This window comes from Triticum urartu, chromosome 6, assembly GCF_003073215.2.
Source record: "Triticum urartu cultivar G1812 chromosome 6, Tu2.1, whole genome shotgun sequence".
NCBI classification, from domain to species: domain Eukaryota; kingdom Viridiplantae; phylum Streptophyta; class Magnoliopsida; order Poales; family Poaceae; genus Triticum; species Triticum urartu.
In genome coordinates this window covers 487751836-487769116 of record NC_053027.1, presented here as the reverse complement: position 1 = coordinate 487769116, position 17281 = coordinate 487751836, and positions in this window count along the sequence as shown.

The window sequence follows — 17281 nt, the reverse complement described above, 5'->3', positions numbered from 1 at the left end:
GACTATACCTTCAGCCGGACTTCTGGACTATGAAGATATAAGATTGAAGACTACGTCCCGTGTCCGGATGGGACTTTCCTTGGCGTGGAAGGCAAGCTTGGCGATGCGATATTCAAGATCTCCTACCATTGTAACCGACTCTGTGTAACCCTAACCCTATCCGGTGTCTATATAAACCGGAGGGTTGTAGTCTGTAGAGGATCAATTCCATACACAATCATACCATAGGCTAGCTTCTAGGGTTTAGCCTCCTTGATCTCGTGGTAGATCTACTCTTGTACTACCCATATCATCAATATTAATCAAGCAGGAGTAGGGTTGTACCTCCATCGAGAGGGCCCGAACCTGGGTAAAACAAAGTGTCCCCTGTCTCCTGTTACCATCCGGCCTAGACGCACAGTTCGGGACCCCCTACCCGAGATCCGCCGATTTTGACACCGACATTGGTGCTTTCATTGAGAGTTCCTCTGTGTCGTCGCCTTCGGGCCCGATGGCTCCTTCGATCTTCAACAACAATGCGGTCCAGGGTGAGACTTTCCTCCCCCGACAGATCTTCATCTTCGGCGGCTTCGCACTGCGGGCCAATTCGCTTGGCCACCTTGAGCAGATCGGAAGCTACGCCCCTGGCCATCAGGTCAGGTTTGGAAGCCTAAACTATACGGCTGACATCCGCGGAGACTTGATCTTCGACGGATTCGAGCCACAGCCAAGCGTGCCGCACTGTCTCGATGGGCATGATATAGCTCTGCCGCCGAACAACACCGTGGAGGCCGCACACGCATCGGTTTCGACCATTGATTCGGAACCTACTGCGTCGATCGAGGATCAGCGGTTGGACGCTGCCTCAGGGGCTGCGATCTCAGAGGCGGTCGAGCCGAACTCCAGCCCCGCACTCCGCATGGCCCGTGACTCCAAGGAGCCAGATTCCTCTCCGAACTCCGAGCCCCCTGCGCCCCTGCCAATCGAATCCGATTGGGCGCCGGTAATGGAGTTCACCGCAGCGGACATCTTTCAGCATTTGCCTCTTTGCGACATCCTGAATTCTCTTAAGTCTCTCTCTTCATCAGGAGAGCCCGGGCCAGACTACGGTCAGCAAGGGTGGGGTACGGACAGTGAGGAAATTCAAAACCCACCCACCACCCATTTTGTAGCCACTGTCGACGATTTAACCGACATACTTGACTTCGGCTCCGAAGACATCGACGGCATGGACGACGATATAGGAGACGAACAGGAACCAGCACCTGTAGGGCGCTGGAAAGCCACCTCGTCATACGACATATACATGGTGGATACTCCAAAAGATGGAGATGGCGATGGAACAGTGGGGGATGACGCCCCCAAGAAACAGCCAAAGCGCCAGCGTCAGCGGCGCCGCTCTAAATCCCGCCAAAGCAAAAACGGTGATTCCGGCACGGGAGATAATACTACCCCGGACAGCGCCGAAGAACACCCACCTCAGCAAGATTCGGCATAGGAAGATGGAGAAGCCATCCCTCATGAGAGAGCGGCAGAACAAGAGGTCGAGGACGATAACTATACGCCTCCCTCCGAAGACGAGGCAAGCCTCGATGACGATGAATTCGTCATACCATCAGACCCTGCCGAACAAGAGCGTTTTAAACGCAGGATTTTAGCCACGGCAAGCAGCCTCAAGAAAAAGCAGCAACAACTTAGAGATGCCCAAGATTTGCTAGCTGACAGATGGACTGAAGTCCTTGCGGCCGAAGAGTATGAACTCGAACGCCCCTCCAAGAGTTACCCAAAGCGCAGGCCGCTACCCCAATCAGAGGAGGAAGCACCTACATCACCAGCGCATGACATGACAGACCGGCCACCCCGTTGCCGTGACAGAGAGGCCTCCCAGCCCCCCACCCAAGCCATGCCCCGACGCCGCACAACTACGGCACGGGAAACTGCACCCGACCTGCGAGACATACTGGAGGATAAGGCAAAACAGACAAGATCGATCTACAGATCGCGCAGGCGCCCTACGGCACGTGACAATGATCTTCACTCCGGATACAACAAATCCGGCCGGGCCGAACACAACAGACATAGCTCTTCCGAGTTGCGTCGTGATATAGCCCAGTACAGAGGCGCCGCACACCCGCTATGCTTCACGAATGAAGTAATGGATCATAAAATCCCAGAGGGATTCAAACCCGTAAACATCGAATCATACGATGGCACCACAGACCCGGCGGTATGGATCGAGGACTATCTCCTTCACATACACATGGCACGCGGCGATGATCTACACGCCATCAAGTACCTCCCGCTCAAACTTAAAGGACCAGCCCGGCATTGGCTTAACAGCTTGCCAGCAGACTCAATCGGTTCTTGGGAGGACCTGGAAGCCGCATTCCTTGATAACTTCCAGGGCACTTACGTGCGACCGCCGGATGCCGACGACTTAAGCCACATAATTCAGCAGCCAGAAGAATCAGCCAGACAATTCTGGACATGGTTCCTAACAAAGAAAAACCGGATAGTCGACTGTCCGGACGCAGAGGCCTTAGCAGCCTTCAAGCATAACATCCGGGACGAGTGGCTTGCCCGGCACCTAGGACAGGAAAAGCCGAAATCCATGGCAGCCCTCACGACACTCATGACCCGCTTTTGCGCGGGAGAAGACAGCTGGCTAGCTCGCAGTAACAACTTATCAAAGAACCCTGGTAATTCGGATACCAAGGACCAAAGTGGCAGGACACGTCGGAACAAACAAAAACGCCGCGGTAACAGCGACAGCAATGAAGAGACGGCAGTCAATGCCGGATTCAGAGGCTATAAATCCGGTCAGCGAAAAAAGGCATTCAAAAAGAATACTCAGGGCCCGTCCAGTTTGGACCGAATACTCGATCGCTTGTGCCAGATACATGGCACCCCCGAAAAGCCAGCCAATCACACTAACAGGGATTGTTGGCTGTTCAAACAGGCAGGCAAATTAAGAGCCGAAAACAGAGACAAGGGGTTGCACAGCAACGACGAGGAGCCCAAGCCGCCGAACAACAATGGACAGAAGGGCTTTCCCCCACAAGTGCGGACGGTGAACATGATATACGCAACCCACATTCCCAAGCGGGAGCGAGAGCGTGCGCTGCGGGACGTATACGCGATGGAGCCAGTCGCCCCAAAGTTCAACCCATGGTCTTCCTGCCCGATCACCTTTGATCGAAGGGACCATCCCACTAGCATCCGTCATGGCGGCTTCGCCGCATTGGTTCTCGACCCAATAATCGACGGATTTCACCTCACAAGAGTCCTCATGGACGGCGGCAGTAGCCTGAACCTGCTTTATCAGGACACAGTACAGAAAATGGGCATAGATCCCTCAAGGATTAAGCCCACAAGAACGACCTTTAAAGGCGTCATACCAGGTGTAGAAGCCAACTGTACAGGCTCAGTAACACTTGACGTGGTCTTCGAATCTCCGGATAATTTCCGAAGCGAAGATTTAATCTTCGATATAGTCCCGTTTCGCAGTGGCTATCACGCCCTGCTCGGACGAACCGCGTTTGCAAAATTCAATGCGGTACCGCACTACGCATATCTCAATCTCAAGATGCCAGGCCCTCGAGGAGTAATTACGGTCAATGGAAACACCGAACGCTCCCTCCGTACGGAGGAGCATACGGCGGCTCTCGCAGCGGAGGTACAAAGTAGCCTTCTTAGGCAATTCTCCAGTCCGGCCATTAAAAATCCAGACACTGCCAAGCACGCCCGGAGTAACCTACAGCAGGACCGCCTGGCACACTCTGAGCAAGCATAGCAATGCGGGCCCTACCCCAGCTCTCGCGACATAGCGAAACCAGTACTTCGCGTACATAACTACGCCCTTGAAATACCATAGGCACAGGGGAAGGGGCGCAATAACGGCACGCCCAAAATACGGCTTAAAACATACCAGGGGCTGCCGGATTCTTTTTTTTCTTTTCTTACTTTCAGGACTCCATACTTCGGACGACCTGTTCGGCAATTCGACTGCCGCACAAACGATGCAAGATCCAGGGAGGTAGACAAGCCATGCCGCACCATGGAATCCCCAGGTGGTCTCTGTTACGAGCGGTATACCTATTTTAAATAAAATTCCGCGGCCTACCCCTGGGCAGGATATACTGAATAGTCCAATATCTTTTGCTTACCGCACTATTTGTATCGTTCAGCTTTGATAAACAGCCTCTCTATAAATAATGCTTAGCTTTTTGTCTATTTTTTGCATTACTTTATTTCATATATGTTCATTAATGACATGTTGCACCCGTACACTGTGGTACGGAAAGTACGTCAGGGGCTTCAGTACCCTTTAATATGGTGTGAGAAGTCCGTACACTTTCACAAGTGCGGCACCCCGAACTTATAGCACTATATGCATCGGCTCCGAATCATGATTTGGGTCAATAGTTGGGTTTGCCCGGCTCCCATGTTTTGGTGCCTTACGTTCCGCTATATCGGCTAAGGTAGCACTAGGAGAACCACTGCGATTGTGCCCCGGTTGAGCTGGGTTAAGCACCTCAGTGGAGAAAGCTAAAACTAACTGTCATGATGAGGCGCGAGACCGGTCGTTGTTCGAGAGGTTTTTCGGGTCCCTAAAGGCCTATGCCGCTTCGAGCGAGGAGCTGGATAACCCCAGCCAAGGCGTGGATAGCGCCCCGAACTCGGTCTTCCGAACTAGGGGCTTCGCCGAAATTTAAAATTATAACGTTCTATGGCTAAGTGAGAGTGTTCAAGCATTATAGTCCGATTGCCTGGTTCGCCGTGCTGAGTGCCTCCCTCGAAGGACCCAACCATGGGAAAAAGAGCGCCCAGGTTTATCACCGAACACCCCAGCACTAGTGGCATGGGGGCAGAAGCCGACGACTGGCCATCTCTCAATTTTTTGATAAACGGCCGCACAGAAAATAATATTTTAAATTCAACAAGCATTGCTTAAGCGCCTATGAACAAGTTTTTAGCGCACAGGATAAAAACAAGCGAGTTTATTCAAAGATTACATCCTTGGTACATTCATCTGCCACAAGGCAGGCACCCGCAAGAACATCCTTGTAATAGTTCTCGGGCTTGCGATGCTCCTTCCCCGGTGGCGGCCCGTCCCGCACAAGCTTCTCACCGTCTAGCTTACCCCAGTGCACCTTTACACGGGCAAGGGCCCTACGGGCACCCTCGATGCAGACGGAGCGCTTGATGACCTCGAGTCTTGGACAAGCCTCCACCAACCGCCGCATCAGCCCGAAGTAGCTCCCAGGCAGGGCCTCTCCGGGCCACAGCCGAACTATGAAGCCCTTCATGGCCTGTTCGGCCGCCTTGTGGAGTTCGACCAGCTGTTTCAGCTGGTCACTCAAGGGCACAGGGTGTCCGGCCTCAGCATACTGAGACCAGAACACCTTCTCCGTCGAGCTGCCTTCTTCAGCCCGGTAGAATGCGGCGGCATCAGATACGCTGCGGGGAAGATCTGTGAATGCCCCTGGAGAACTCCGGATTCGGGTAAGTAACAAGTAGTTTACTTTTATATTTATGCTTTGCATAAAGAATGCCTTACCCGCTGCTATCTTCTTCATATCCCCCAACTCTTGGAGGGCCTTTTGGGCTTCGGCCTTGGCAGACTTGGCAGTCTCGAGGGCCGCCGCGAGCTCGGATGCTCGGGTCTCTGACTCAAGCTCCAAACTCTCATGTTTTCTCATAAGAGCCTGAAGCTCTTGCTGCACCTCGCCGACCTAAGCCCCAAGTTTTTCTCGCTCGGTGTGCTCCGCGGCCGGGTTCTTTTCGGCCTCAGACAGCGCCTGCTTGAGGTCGCCACCTCAGTCGTGGCCCCTACAATAAGCAGTACAATCCTGTTATTTTTTGCAATCACGCCTCTCTATAGGCACTTATTTCTGTAAGGTATTTCTTACCTTCTTTCTCCTCGAGCTGCCGTTTGGCAAGGCCGAGCTCTTGCTCGGTCCGCTCGAGTCCCTGTTTCAGGGCACCCACCTCCGCAGTCAGTACGGCGGTGGACAGCAGCGAAGCCTGCATACGCATATTGACTCTTTATTGTTAGACTCCTGCGAAATTTAATAGATCCTCTATTCGGCTTGTCTTTCCGAACGCCGAACAGAGCATCAGGGGCTACTGTCTATGCGGTAATATTTTTACATATTTTTACTTACCTCGAAGCCTGTTAGGAGGCTAGCGCAAGCTTCACTCAGCCCGCTCTTGGCGGACTGGACCTTCTGGATCACCGTACTCATAATAGTATGGTGCTCCTCGTCGATGGAGGCGCCTTCAAGCACCTCCAGCAGATTGTCTGGCACCTCTGGTTGGATGGAGGCGGCCGGCTCAGAAGGCTTGCTCCTCTTGGAAGGAGTTCGCCTGCCGCGGTCCGGAATCGTTGAAGATTCCGGCACGGTGTCCGGCTTAAGGCCGGACTTGGAGCCCTGGGGGGCCTTATCCCCTCTACTCCTGGAGTCCGTGAGGTTGCCTTGCGGCTCCTCCAGGACCACCTCCTCCTGCCCCGGAGCTTGTCGTGACGCCACTTCGGCGTCGTCCGCGGTGCGGGGGGAGACAGCGGGCGGAACGGAGTTCACGTTCGATGAATCCAGGGAGCCGCTCGACGACTCGTTGAGTTCGGCCCGGGGCGGACTGCATAAGTATCATCGACATTAGGTAAAGCTGTGCAACAAAGGGAATATCATGAGTTACTCTGATATCCGAACTTACGATTTTGCCGGACGCTTGGCCCTGTCCGGCCACTCCTCTTCGTCCTCATCGGCGTCGGGAGCGTAGTCCGGCGGAGGGGTCTTCCTCTTCTTGGACCCTTCGGCCTCTCCCACTGGGGCGGCCTTTCTTTTCTTTCCTCCCCCCATTGGAGGGGGAGAGGTTTCTTCTTCCTCCTCCTCGTTTTCATGGGAGGAGGGCGTCTCGGACTCATCGGATGACGAGTCTGACAGCACCACATTACGGGTACTCTTTCGAGTCCCCGTGGTCTTCTTCTTCTTGACCTTCTTTTCCGGCACCACATAAGGCGCTGGAGCCAGCAGCTTCACTAGCAGAGCTGGGGCTTGGTCTTCGGGCAGCGGAGCCGGACAGTTAATGGGTTCAGCTATTGCCCGCCAAGCCTATCAAAGGTAAGGGAGTTTAGATCCCGCATAGAGTCAATCTATGAAAAAAGCCTAACATCCTGTAAAAGGTGTAGGTGGCATACCTTGTTAGCATGATGCTGCAAGCTGTATCCGCGGTCCTCGGAAGCGGATGCGGGAGCCTCGGCGCCCTTGAATAGCATCTTCCAGGCGTCCTCGTATGTTGTGTCAAAGAGCCTGCTGAGGGTTTGATGCTGCGCCGGGTCGAACTCCCACAGATTGAAATCCCGTTGTTGGCACGGAAGGATCCGGCGGACGAGCATAACCTGGATGATATTAACAAGCCGGATTGGCTTGTTCACCAGGGACCGGATGCATGTTTGCAATCCGGCCACCTCTTTCTCGTCACCCCACGACAGGCCCGTCTCTTTCCAGGACACAAGCCGCGTGGGGGGTCCGGATCGGAACTTAGGGACCGCGGTCCATTCCGGATCGCGTGGCTCGGTGATATAAAACCACCAGGATTGCCATCCCTTCAGGGTCTCCACGAAAGAGCCCTCGAACCATAGGGCGTTGGCCTTCTTGCCCGCCATGGCGCCTCCGCACTCCGCCTGGCTGCCGCTCACCACCTTGGGCTTGACGTTGAAAGTCTTGAGCCAGAGGCCGAAATGGGGGCGGACGCGGAGAAAGGCCTCGCACACGACGATAAACGCCGAGATGTTGAGAATGAAGTTCGGAGCCAGATCGTGGAAATCCAGGCCGTAGTAGAACATGAGCCCCCGGACAAATGGGTGGAGTGGAAAACCCAGTCCGCGGAGGAAGTGGAGGAGAAATACCACCCTCTCATGGGGCCTTGGGGTGGGGATAAGCTGTCCCTTTTCGGGAAGCCGGTGCGCGATGTCCTTGGACAGATACCCGGCCTTCCTTAGCTTCTTGATTTTGTCCTCCATAACGGTGGAGACCATCCATTTGCCTCCCGCTCCGGACATTGCTGGAGAAGGTTGAGGTGGGAAGTGCGGGCTTGGGCGCTGGAGCTCGGGTGCGCGAGAGATGGGTAGGCAAGGGAGGAAGAAGGCGTAGGTAAATAGGGTGGATCCTTATCCCCTTATATAGGCGGATGCGGTTATGCGTCCCCACCTGCCTAATAAAACTCGCTTGCCTCCCGAGCGCCGTGATAAATGGCACGATTGGGTTACCCACATCCGTATTAATGAGAATCCCGTAAAAAGGGTACACGATCTCTGCTTTGACAAGACGTGCCAAGGAAACCACCTCGCAAAACATGCTGACGTGGAAAAGTAAAAACGATTCGAGTAAAGGACTTGGCTATAGTGTGATGGCGCACTGCAGAATACGTCAGCAGATTTTATTTGTGTTAATATTATTCTCTCTATAGCAATATGTGGAAACTTATTTTACAGAGCCGGACACTACTCTTGGTGATTACAATCTTCTATGAAGGACTTGGAGGAGGAACCCGCCTTGCAATGCCGAAGACAATTTGCGCGCCGGACTCGTCGTCATTGAAGCCTGGTTCAGGGGCTACTGAGGGAGTCCTGGATTAGGGGGTGTTCGGATAGCCGGACTCCTGGACTATGAAGATATAAGATTGAAGACTACGTCCCATGTCCGGATGGGACTTTCCTTGGCGTGGAAGGCAAGCTTGGCGATGCGATATTCAAGATCTCCTACCATTGTAACCGACTCTGTGTAACCCTAACCCTATCTGGTGTCTATATAAACCGGAGGGTTGTAGTCCGTAGAGGATCAATTCCATACACAATCATACCATAGGCTAGCTTCTAGGGTTTAGCCTCCTTGATCTCGTGGTAGATCTACTCTTGTACTACCCATATCATCAATATTAATCAAGCAGGAGTAGGGTTGTACCTCCATCGAGAGGGCCCGAACCTGGGTAAAACAAAGTGTCCCCTGTCTCCTGTTACCATCCGGCCTAGATGCACAGTTCGGGACCCCCTACCCGAGATCCGCCAGTTTTGACACCGACAATTTCCCTCAGTTTTTGAGAACCAAGGTATCAATCAAGTAGGAGGCTACGAGCGAGTCCCTCGCACCTACACAAAACAAATAAATCCTCGCAACCAACGCGATAAGGGGTTGTCAATCCCTACACGGTCACTTACGAGAGTGAGATCTGATAGATATGATAAGATAATATTTTTTGTATTTTTATGATAAAGATGCAAAGTAAAATAAAAGCAAAGGAAAATAACTAAGTATTGGAAGATTAATATGATGAAGATAGACCCGGGGGCCATAGGTTTCACTAGTGGCTTCTCTCGAGAGCATAAGTATTTTATGGTGGGTGAACGAATTACTGTTGAGCAATTGACAGAATTGAGCATAGTTATGTGAATATCTAGGTATGATCATGTATAAAGGCATCACGTCCGAGACAAGTAGACCGACTCCTGCCTGCATCTACTACTATTACTCCACACATCGACCGCTATCCAGCATGCATCTAGAGTATTAAGTTCATAAGAACAGAGTAACGCATTAGGCAAGATGACATGATGTAGAGGGATAAACTCATGCAATATGATATAAACCCCATCTTTTTATCCTCGATGGCAACAATACAATACGTGCCTTCCTGCCCCTACTATCACTGGGAAAGGAAACGAAAGATTGAACCCAAAGCTAAGCACTTCTCCCATTGCAAGAAAGATCAATCTAGTAGGCCAAACCAAACTTATAATTCGAAGATACTTGCAAAGATAACCAATCATACATAAAAGAATCCCGAGGAGATTCAAATATTGTTCATATATAAACTTGATCATAAACCCACAATTCATGGGTCTCAACAAACACACCGCAAAAATAAGATTACATCGAATAGATCTCCACAAGAGAGGGGGAGAACTTTGTATTGAGATCCAAAAAGAGAGAAGAAGCCATCTAGCTAATAACTATGGACTCGTAGGTCTGAGGTAAACTACTCACACTTCATCAGAGAGGCTATGGTGTTGATGTAGAAGCCCTGCGTGATTGATGCCCCCTCCGGTGGAGCTCCAGAACAGGCCCCGAGATGGGATCTCATGGATACAGAAAGTTACGGCGGTGGAATTAGGGTTTTGGCTCCGTTTCTGATCGTTTGGGGGTACATAGGTATATATATAGGAGGAAGAAGTACGTCGGTGGAGCAACAGGGGGCCCACGAGGGTGGAGGGCGCGCCTGGGGGGTAGGCGCGCCCCCCTACCTCGTGGCCTCCATGTTGGTTGCTTGACGTAGGGTCCAAGTCTCCTGGGTCTTGTTCGGTGAGAAAATCACGTTCCCGAAGGTTTCATTCCATTTGGACTCCGTTTGACATTCCTTTTCTTCGAAACCCTAAAATAGGCAAAAAAAACAGCAATTCTGGCTGGGCCTCCGGTTAATAGGTTAGTCCCAAAAATAATATAAAAGTGGATAATAAAGCCCAATAATGTCCAAAACAGTAGATAATATAGCATGGAGCAATCAAAAATTATAGATACGTTGGAGACGTATCAAGCATCCCCAAGCTTAATTCCTGCTCGTCATCGGGTAGGTAAATGATAAAAACAGAATTTTTGATGTGGAATGCTACTAGGCATAATTTCAATGTAATTCTTCTTAATTGTGGCATGAATATTCATATCCGAAAGATTCAAGATAAAAGTTTAGTATTGACATAGAAATAATAATACTTCAAGCATACTAACTAAGGAATTATGTCTTCTCAAAATAACATGGCCAAAGAAAGTTATCCCTACAAAATCATATAGTCTGGCTATGCTCTATCTTCACCACACAAAATATTTAAATCATGCACAACCCCGATGACAAGCCAAGCAATTGTTTCACACTTTTGACATTCTCAAACTTTTTCAATCTTCACGCAATACATGAGCGTGAGCCATGGACATAGCACTATAGGTGGAATAGAATGGTAGTTGTGGAGAAGACAAAAAGGGAGAAGATAGTCTCACATCAACTAGGCGTATCAACGGGCTATGGAGATGCCCATTAATATATATCAATGTGAGTGAGTAGGGATTGCCATGCAACGAATGCACTAGAGCTATAAGTATATGAAAGCTCAAAAAGAAACTAAGTGGGTGTGCATCCAACTCGCTTGCTCACGAATACCTAGGGCAATTTGAGGAATCCCATCATTGGAATATACAAGCCAAGTTCTATAATGAAAAATTCCCGCTAGTATATGAAAGTGACAACATAGGAGACTCTCTATCATGAAGATCATGATGCTACTTTGAAGCACAAGTGTGGTAAAAGGATAGTAGCATTGTCCCTTCTCTCTTTTTCTCTCATTTTTTTATTTGGGCCTTTTCTCTTTTTTATGGCCTCTTTATATATATATATATATATATATATATATATATATATATATTATTTTTGCCCGGAGTCTCATCCCGACTTGTGGGGGAATCATAGTCTCCATCATCCTTTCCTCACTGGGACAATGCTCTAATAATGATGATCATGACACTTTTATTTTCTTACAACTCAAGAATTACAACTCGATACTTAGAACAAAATATGACTCTATGTGAATGCCTCCGACGGTGTACCGGGATATGCAATGAATCAAGAGTGACATGTATGAAAGAATTATGAACGGTGGCTTTGTCACAAATGCGATGTCAACTACATGATCATGCAAAGCAATATGACAATGATGAAGTGTGTCATAATAACGGAACGGTGGAAAGTTGCATGGCAATATACCTCGGAATGGCTATGGAAATGCCATAATAGGTAGGTATGGTGGCTGTTTTGAGGAAGATATATGGTGGGTTTATGGTACCGGCGAAAGTTGCGCGGTACTAGAGAGGCTAGCAATGGTGGAAGGGTGAGAGTGCGTATAGTCCATGGACTCAACATTAGTCATAAAGAACTCACATACTTATTGCAAAAATCTATTAGTTATCGAAACGAAGTACTACGCGCATGCTCCTAGGGGGATAGATTGGTAGGAAAAGACAATCGCTCGTCCCCGACCGCCACTCATGAGGAAGACAATCAATAAATAAATCATGCTCCGACTTCATCACATAACGGTTCACCATACGTGCATGCTACGGGAATCACAAACTTTAACACAAGTATTTCTCAAATTCACAACTACTCAACTAGCACATCATTAATATCACCATCTCCATATCTCAAAACAATTATCAAGCATCAAACTTCTCATAGTATTCAACACACTCATAAGAGAATTTTATTATTAATCTTGTATACCTAGTGTATTAGGATTATTTAAGCAAATTACCATGATATTTAAGACTCTCAAAATAATCTAAGTGAAGCATGAGAGATCAATAGTTTCTATAAAACAAATCCACCATCGTGCTCTAAAAGATATAAGTGAAGTACTAGAGCAAAACTATATAACTCAAAAGATATAAGTGAAGCACATAGAGTATTCTAACAATTTCCAAATCATGTATGTCTCTATCAAAAGGTGTGTACAGCAAGGATGATTGTGGTAAACTAACAAATAAAGACTCAAATAATACAAGACGCTGCAAGCAAAACACATATCATGTGGTGAATAAAAATATAGCTCCAAGTAAAGATACCGATAGAAGTAGACGAAAGAGGGGATGCCTTCCGGGGCATCCCCAAGCTTTGGATTTTAGGTGTCCTTAGATTATCTTGGGGGTGCCATGGGCATACCCAAGCTTAGGCTCTTGCCACTCCTTGTTCCATAATCCATCAAATCTTTACCCAAAACTTGAAAACTTCACAACACAAAACTTAAAGTAGAAAATCTCGTGAGCTCCGTTAGCGAAATAAAACAAACGACCACTTCAAGGTACTGTAATGAACTCATTATTTATTTATATTGGTGTTAAACCTACTGTATTCCAACTTATCTATGGTTTATAAACTATTTTACTAGCCATAGATTCATCAAAATAAGCAAACAACACACGAAAAACAGAATCTGTCAAAAACAGAACAGTCTGTAGTAATCTGTAGCTAGCGCAAGATCTGGAACTCCAAAAATTCTAAAATAAATTTCTGGACGTGAGGAATTTATCTATTAATCATCTTCAAAAAGAATTAACTAAATATCACTTTCCAAATAAAAATGACAGCATTTCTCGTGAGCGCTAAAGTTTCTGTTTTTTACAGCAAGATTAACAAGACTTTTCCCAAGTCTTCCCAACGGTTCTACTTGGCACAAACACTAATTAAACACAAGAACACAACCAAAACAGAGGATAGATAAATTATTTATTACTAAACATGAGAAAAATCAAGTAATAAAAATAAAATTGGGTTGCCTCCCAACAAGCGCTATTGTTTAACGCCCCTAGCTAGGCATAAAAAGCAAGGATAGATCTAGGTATTGCCATAATAGTAAGATAGATCATAAAAAATCATTTCATATTCTGTACGTTTGACAGAAAGTTTTCTTTGAGGCAAGCAAGAATAATCAAAAGGTCTAAATTTAATGGGACAAAAGTCCCCAAGATCAACTTTATGAGGTATAGGTTCCTCCTTCGGCCCTTCGTATTACACAACCAATTCATCATTATAAGCATTCTTTTGATAGAACTTTGTGAGCCTATACTCAAGAGAGTATCCTAGCTCATTATTTCGAATAGCAAAATCATTATTAAGTTTAGAAAGTCTATCAATTAGAACATTGGTGGGAACCTTTTTTCTAAGGTTTTCATTAAAAGCAACATAATCTAGAGATTGAAAACGCATTATTTCCTCTTGATCAAATAGGAGAGTTTCTATGGGAGGACGGCCAGCGTCCACCCTATAATGCACAAAGATTTCTTTGGCCTCTCTTATTATAAATCTGAATTCATGAGCCAAAAAGATAGTAGCGGCACGCTTGACAGAAGAATGCTCAATATTAGAAAATTCTAGGGAAATCCTTTGTATGCAAGGGTGCATGTGCATAAATTGCCTTTCAAGTTCAACTACAAGCATGGCAATAGCGTCCGCAAGACTACTAGTTCTATGAAGGATAGAACTACCCATAGAAGGTAAAGCACCGACAAAAGTAAAGAAATCTTGGATAACTCCTTTTCCAATAATATTACCGCTACCAATATGGAATTTTTTTTGTATGTAAGATAGGGCGTTCTTCAGCAGGAGCATCAGAATTTTTCATGATATTATTATTGTCCATATCGACAATAATTTCCCCAATTTCGGACATAACGGTAGAAAGTGCAACGGGCAAAGAGAGGCAAATAGAGAAAGAGAGGGAGGATAGAGAGAGGGGGGCGAATAAAACGGCAAGGGTGAAGTGGGGGAGAGGAAAACGAGAGGCAAATGGAAAAAATGTAATACGGGAGATAAGGGTTTGTGATGGGTACTTGGTATGTTTGACTTTTGCGTAAACCTCCCCGGCAACGGTGCCAGAAATCTTTCTTGCTACCTCTTGAGCACTTGCGTTGGTTTTCCCTTGAAGAGGAAAGGGTGATGCAGCAGAGTAGCGTAAGTATTTCCCTCGGTTTTTGAGAACCAAGGTATCAATCTAGTAGGAGGCTACGCGCGAGTCCCTCGCACCTACACAAAACAAATAAATCCTCACAACCAATGCGATAAGGGGTTGTCAATCCCTACACGGTCACTTACGAGAGTGAGATCTGATAGATATGATAAGATAATATTTTTGGTATTTTTATGATAAAGATGCAAAGTAAAATAAAAGCAAAGGAAAATAACTAAGTATTGGAAGATTAATATGATGAAGATAGACCCGAGGGCCATAGGTTTCACTAGTGGCTTCTCTCGAGATCATAAGTATTTTACGGTGGGTGAACGAATTACTGTTGAGCAATTGACAGAATTGAGCAAAGTTATGAGAATATCTAGGTATGATCATGTATATAGGCATCACGTCCGAAGCAAGTAGACCGACTCCTGCCAGCATCTACTACTATTACTCCACACATCGACCGCTATCCAGCATGCATCTAGAGTATTAAGTTCATAAGAGCAGAGTAATACCTTAAGCAAGATGACATGATGTAGAGGGATAAACTCATACAATATGATGAAAACCCCATCTTGTTATCCTCGATGGCAACAATACAATACGTGCCTTGCTTCCCCTACTGTCACTGGGAAAGGACACCGAAAAATTGAACCCAAAGCTAAGCATTTCTCCCATTGCAAGAAAGATCAATCTAGTAGGCCAAACCAAACTGATAATTCGAAGAGACTTGCAAAGATAACCAATCATAAATAAAAGAATTCAGAGGAGATTCAAATATTGTTCATAGATAAACTTGATCATAAACCCACAATTCATCGGTCTCAACAAACACACCGCAAAAAGAAGATTACATGGAATAGATCTCCACAAGAGAGGGGGAGAACTTTGTATTGAGATCCAAAAAGAGAGAAGAAGCCATCTAGCTAATAACTATGGACCCGTAGGTCTGAGGTACACTACTCACACTTCATCGGAGAGGCTATGGTGTTGATGTAGAAGCCCTCCGTGATCGATGCCCCCTCCGGCGGAGCTCCGGAATAGGCCCCAAGATGGGATCTCGCGGATATAGAAAGTTACGGCGGTGGAATTAGGGTTTTGGCTCCGTTTCTGATCGTTTGGGGGTACGTAGATATATATAAGAGGAAGCAACAGGGGGCCCACGAGGGTGGAGGGCGCGCCCCCTACCTCGTGGCCTCCCTGTTGGTTGCTTGATGTAGGGTCCAAGTCTCCTGGGTCTTGTTCGGTGAGAAAATCATGTTCCCGAAGGTTTCATTCCGTTTGGACTCCGTTTGATATTCCTTTTCTTCGAAACCAATAGGCAAAAAAAAGCAATTCTGGGCTAGGCCTCTGGTTAATAGGTTAGTCCCAAAAATAATATAAAAGTGGATAATAAAGCCCAATAATGTCCAAAACAGTAGATAATATAGCATGGAGCAATCAACACACACACACACACACTTTTAGTCGACGGGCCAGATAGGCATATATCTCACCAAGATGGATCGTAAAATGGACCAAGAATAATCCACCTTGGTCGTACAACCTCTCTCTTGTTGTTGGTCAAAGTGATGGCCGTCCATGCGACTCCGGAGATGGGCTGGCTCGCCAATAATCATGCAAGTAGCTAGTCCCCGAAGACAACCACTGCATGCGTGTGGCCCAAACATATGTATGGAGAGGTGTGTTTTTGAGTAACAATGGAACAACTTTGATGTGGCACCGTGATTTCGAACTATAAATCCCCAGACTGAGTGAGAGTTAGGTTGACGATGCATATGTATGTTACACCACACTTGAAGCCAACGACGGGGATTCATGCATCCATGCGTGCATAGTATATGCGCTCAAACTTAATTACGTCTGAATCTCACTATAACCTATACTACAATAACATGAACCAAATGAAGAATCCGCCATGGTAACCTATCTTGTTGTTGGTCAGGTGATCATGGATGCCCACGTGGGCCACGAATATATAGGCTTGTCGCCGATAACCACGCGAGGGAGTGTACCGTTCGAAGGCAACCACTACATGCATATGTATGGAGGTGATGCGTGCATGCATGTTTGAATACACAACATTGATGTGGCGCGTGTGTCAAAAATCGTACACTAGCTCCCCACACAAAGCGAGATCGGTTCATGATGTGTCATTGTACTAGCCTCTTCGACTCAATGGGAGGGATTCATGCGTACACATGCATGTGTGCGTGCTCAAGCTGTATCATGCTTGTCATCCGAGAGCAAAAATAATAATCCCCTCCTAAGTCAAATTAACTTCTCTTGTTGTCAGGCAAAAAGTAGTGATGGACCAAGTGGGCCCACAAATGGAAAGCATCGATATCGCTGATAACCGCTTAAGTGGGTGCGAGAGGACAACCACCGCCTCTTTGCATGTGGGCCAAACATATATATGTTGAATACCCAAAATGCACAACTTTGATGTGCCACATGCCTCAAAAACCATAAACCATGCACCCACACAGAGCGAGGTTCATATCAAGCGTACTACATATGATGGTCCCCTTCCCCCCTCTTCACCGCATACTATATGCCCCTGCCGTAATATATGTAACCCAAAAGAATCCTCATCGATGGTGAAATTAATTAACCTCTCCCGATGTAGGTCAAGGTGATGCATGCATGCATCGACGATGGCCTCGTGGGCCCACGGATGGAAGCGTCACACGTGGGTGTCCTAGCTAGGATATGCATGTGGCCCAAAAAGGTGTTGTGTGATGTTTG